This window comes from Rutidosis leptorrhynchoides, chromosome 4, assembly GCF_046630445.1.
Source record: "Rutidosis leptorrhynchoides isolate AG116_Rl617_1_P2 chromosome 4, CSIRO_AGI_Rlap_v1, whole genome shotgun sequence".
NCBI classification, from domain to species: Eukaryota; Viridiplantae; Streptophyta; class Magnoliopsida; order Asterales; family Asteraceae; genus Rutidosis; species Rutidosis leptorrhynchoides.
Genome location: NC_092336.1, coordinates 644394746 through 644400751, shown reverse-complemented (window position 1 = coordinate 644400751; position 6006 = coordinate 644394746).

Genomic DNA, 6006 nt, shown 5'->3' with positions numbered 1-6006 from the left:
CTGCTGAAGTCATTAATGAATACCTTGCTCCTGACCATACACTTTTACGAACAAATCTTCTCCATCATCCTTCGATCTTAGAAATTCTAAGATATCATCGTATCTTTCATTATAAATATCCTCAATATTTCTGAAGATATTTTCATAACTATTCTTATCTGAAATCATTTATCTCTTCGCGATATCAGTAATACATCAGAAAGAAAATTGTTTTAGTTTCTAAATTCTGAAAAAATTCGAATCTAAAATATGAATGTTATTAAAGTAGTGTTGGGAACTGAAGCATGAGTTAGTATAATATAATGACACTTGATCAACGTGATTATATTACAGTAAGTCATGCTGAGTTTCTAATGGGACGTGATGATTCACAGACTATAATGTCATCACATGCCATGTTACATAACTCTTTCATTCTGCTTAACTTCTGAACATATCAAGAAAGGATATTATTGATAGTTATATTCTCAGTGATTCTGGTAATTTGACAAATCAAATAGTGCTAATACGTTCTTTCTTGTTTAGAACATGATATTCATTCGAAACTCCATACCTACGAATTCTGACCATTACTTGCGAAGAGAGAACAAAAGCATGTAGCTCCGAAATAGAAATGGGGGTATAAATCGCAGCAAATAGGAGAGAACATTAACTATGGATGACAATGATTATAGAAGACAGAAGTAGGGACTCTGAAATATAAAGGAAGATATAAAGCCCAATAACAACTCAGAAATTACAGACCGTATATATCGATGCATATAGCAATATAAAGACACGGGAGAACTAAAAACGCTATAAAACCAAAAGTATAGTAGAAGTAAATAGATTCTTCCGGCGGCAGATGAAAAAGAAGAATGACGGATAAAAGAGTTAGGAGTATATCAAGGATTAGAACCGGATTGAGCATATTGACGAATGCTATAAGGTATGAATTAAGGGAGAAAGAATAGAAGGTGTGAGTTGTAAGGAAACGAAGAGGGTAGTTTTATAGTAAGATATCAGACAGATCAATTGAGACAGATCATCGCATTTAACCGAAGAGGATCCTAATTTCTTAATTACCGGAGAATCAAATCTTATTACAAAGATTTTCTCCAAATTCCTTGAACTCTGGAAATCAATCCCGTGTACGTCAAAAGATATGACGAATCTACATTTACTCATTTCACTCTTTTGCGATAACTTCACTAGTACTCTTCACATAATCTAATTGTTTGATCCATATTACTCAATGACGATAAAACTCTAATTTCCAACTCGTATGAGTCATGAAAACACATGTATTGTCAGCCATGACGATTCCAATCAAATTTCAGGATAAAATTTCTTTAACGGGTAGGTACTGTAACGACCGAAAATTTCCGACCAAATTTAAACTAAATTCTTACATGATTTCGTCACGATAAGCATAGTCTGTATAGTTGAATCTTAAAATTTTGAACTTTATCCATGTATTTATTTTAACCTTCGACCATTACCGACGATTCATGAACAAATTGTTGTTAATAATTATGTGTATATATATATAAATATAAATAAAAGTGTATATGATAATGTGAATTAATAAAATACAATTTAATCATTTGAATTGAAAATGAAAAGAAATATACAAAGTAATTAAGTTATTATTAAAATGAATATATATATATATATATATATATATATATATATATATATATATATATATATATATATATATATATATATATATACATATATATACATATATATATATATATATATATGTATTAACGAATTCTATTATATTGTAACATTTATAAAATATAAAAATATTAAATATTCAACATAGGTATTCATATAATATATAATATGATTATTAGATATTACAAAATTAATAAATCGTAATATTAATATATAAAATGTAATTACAAATTTAATTATAATACTACTATTAATATTAATATCAGTACTATTAATATTATTAATTTTTTATGAAATTTGATACATTTTGTGACGACCCCGTCAAAACACTTAACGGATCCGTCAGTTGGTCCCACAGCTTGATCGGACTTAAATGAATTAAATAAACAAAATTGCATTCTTTTATCCCAAAAGTTTCCCAAAAAGAAAACAAACCAAAATATGTAGTTTTAAACAACCAACCATAGTAATAAACCAAAAGTTGACACAAAATCTTGCCAACAAACCCACAAGTTTAAATTATCCAAAAATAGAATGCAAGCTTAAGTTTCATAAATTATTTCATAAAATCTGTCCAAATGCATGTAGACTCTTCTAAACACAGCGAAAGCATCACACAACTCAAGTATCTGTGAAAACATGCAAGTAAACTGTCAACACAAAGGTTGAGTGAATTATAGGTTTAAATAAATAAGTAAACTTTAGACCACAAGATTTAAAAATGTTAGAAAACATTAAACATTATTCCATTATCAATGAGCCACATGGTAACCACTTAACCCTTTATTTACCCTTGCCAAACACAATAAAAATATACACTTGGACAGTGTATCTACAACAAATTACGAAGTACTAAACATTCCGATTATAAATTGCTAGCGCGACTAGCTCGAAATGGGGTTGTCAAACCCGATAGATCTATCCATAGGATTCGCGTTCACCGGTAGAAACCAATGATTACAGTTACCAGACTAGGGAATATTTTTGTCCAACTCACAATGAATAATTAAATTTAACTGTTACTTGTGTCTAAACGTAAATAAAAATGCATGTAATCACATCCCAAAAATATACTTTGAAAAGTATGTAAAAACGGGACTATAACTCACCTTAAAAGCAACTGAAGAAACCACACAAACAAGCGAACAGCAAATAGAGTAAAGTGATCAGGAATGATCACAACGCCGACCTATAAATAAAGCAGGTCGATATAAATAACTAACTTAGGTCAAGTCTTAGTATGATAGCTATTGTACATGTTGCAAGTAGACATAGAACAATACTCGGCAAGCATCGGTTTGACTGGAACAGCGTACGGACACATACTTTCTATTTTTAGAAAGTTTCTATTTTTAGCAGGTTTCCATTTTTGGAAAGTTTCTATTTTTGGAAAGTTTCTATTTTTGAAAAGTTTTTATTTTTGGAAAGTTTTTAAGTTAGGAAAGTTTCCTTATTTAGAAAGTCAACAAAAGTCAACTGAAAGTCAAAGTCAACTGAAAGTCAACTCAAAAGTCAACCTTGGTCAAACATAGTCAACATTAATTTGAAAAGTGTAAATTATAATAATAACATAAGTTATAATGTTTATTAAAGTTAAAAGTGTATAATTAAGTCATAACATAAGTTTAATTAAATAAAATGAATTATTAAAGTTAATATAAGTTGAAGTGATATAATTAATATATCATAAGTATTTAATTAATTAATTAAATATTAATCATAATATAAGTTTATTAATTAATAATAAATTTTTAAATCATATCATAAGTATTATTAATTAATAATGAATTATTAACCATATCATAAGTTTCTAATTATAATTATTAAATCATAAGTATTTAATAATTAAATCGTAATTAAATAATAATGAAGTCTTATAATAATTAAATAATTATTTAATCTTTATTATAAGTCTTATAATAATATTCTCATAAAATAAATTTAATACTTATCATAAGTATTTTCCAATAATAATAAAAGTATTATTAATCGTAAGTTAAATTAAAATGTTAATTAAATCATAAATAATAATTAAATGATATAATAAATATTTATATCATAAGTCTTAAATAATAATAATTACTTCCTTTATCATAAGTAATTAATTAATAATGAAATTCATTATTTTTATCATAAGTTTTAGAATTAATCATAAGTTTTAATTCAAAAGTTCATCGGGTCGTATCTTGAGCCCCGGGTGTCGATTTCTGGCGATCCTTATATGCATATCCGCCTATTTAAACCACCCGACACAATGTTGCACTCAAGAACACACCAAGAACAGTCCACAAATCGTGGTAATCAGCCATGACACCACTTGGACCTTCAATTTACTCAAAACCGTGTTTTAGTCATACCGGGTGAACCGTGGCTCGGATTTAGGTGACCCGAACATGAAAGTTTGTCTCACAATCAGTCCTAACACACTAACACACCCTAAAGACTCCAAGGAAGGTCACAAAGTCGGACCAAACCTGGTTTCATGTCAATCCACATTTCAATTTTAACAAAATACTAATTCGATCATAACAAGGGCTCCGGGAATCGAAACGACATGAATCCGGAGTCTAAAATTAATGTCTTGATGAGAGGAACTCATCTAAATAGTTTATTTTAACATTTATATCAGTCACAAACTCAGAATACACGAATTAGCTGCTGTCCAGAATTTTACAAACCGAAAACATGTGATTTTGAGTACATCTATGCATACAAACACCATTACAATAATCCACAAATATCATACTACTAAATAATCATCAAAATACAGAAAATAAATGAAAAATTGAAAGTTCTAGGGTTAGGGTTTATACCCTAATCGAGAAACGATTAATGTTATCGCGTAGAGAACGGAACGAGGAACGCGTTTATACTAATCAATCCTTGATCCAAGCTTTAAATTTTGTGAAATGGTGGTGATGAAGGTGATGGTTGGCGACAGCACAAGGGGAAGGGAGAAGGGAGATCACACAATAAATCTTTAGGTTTTGATAAAATGAAACAAAAATTGTAAATGGAAAAATGGGAAACAAAATGCAAAGTGGAAAGGGGTTTACCCCTTTGGTTCGGTCGAAAACATTAGTGGGGTGGGCCCACTTGGTCCATCTCACTCAAATGTAATTTCCTGATGGCCCGAAAGCCCGAACGAGTCCCGAAACGCGAAAACGCACTTACGCGATTAAAAATCCGGAAAGATAACAAACGCGCGACGAAAAATAAATATAAATACACTATATAATAATATGATCTTAAAATATCATATTTAAAATATTTAGGATTTAAATGTCCCAAAAACTCGACCGTTGGTTTGAAAACCAAAAAGATTCGCCGGATAGAAATCCGCGAGACGTAGAAACGTATAAATTTAAAATATGAATACAAATATTCACATAACACATAATAATTAATATATATATATTATTACAAAAATAATAATATAGGTCATAGAAATGACATGGCACACTAACAGTTAACGGCCGTTAAATAATTAACCGAAAAAGATAACGGAAAAAGTAGGGTCGTGACAGTACCTTCCCGTTACGGAAATTTCGTCCCGAAATTTAAGCAGGCGCAGGGGTTGACTCGGCATCTGAGAACGAATGCGGGTATTTCTGCTTCATCTGGTCTTCACGCTCCCAAGTGAACTCGGGACCGCGTCTAGCGTTCCATCTGACCCGAACAATAGGAATTCTGCTCTGTTTAAGAGTCTTAACCTCTCGGTCCATGATTTCAACAGGCTCCTCAATAAAATGCAATTGCTTATCAACTTGAAGTTCCTCCAAAGGAATAGTCTGATCAAATTCAGCCAAGCACTTCTTTAAATTCGAAATATGGAAAACATCGTGAACAGCACTGAGTTCTTGTGGCAATTTCAAACGATAAGCCACTGGTCCAACTCTTTCAATGATCTCAAAATGTCCCACGAAACGAGGACTTAACTTTCCCCTTTTACCAAAACGGATTACTGTAGTGACCCGAACTTTTCCATGTTTATATATATTAATTGAGATTGATATTTACATGATTAAATGTTTCCAACATATTAAGCAATCAAACTTGTTAAGACTTGATTAATTGAAATAGGTTTCATATAGACAATTGACTACCCAAGTTGACCGGTGATTCACGAACGTTAAAACTTGTAAAAAAAACTATATGATGACATATATATGGTTATATATATAGTTAACATGATATTATGATAAGTAAACATATCATTAATTATATTAACAATGAACTACATATGTAAAAACAAGACTACTAACTTAATGATTTTGAAACGAGACATATATGTAACGTTTATCGTTGTAACGACATTTAATGTATATATATCATATTAAG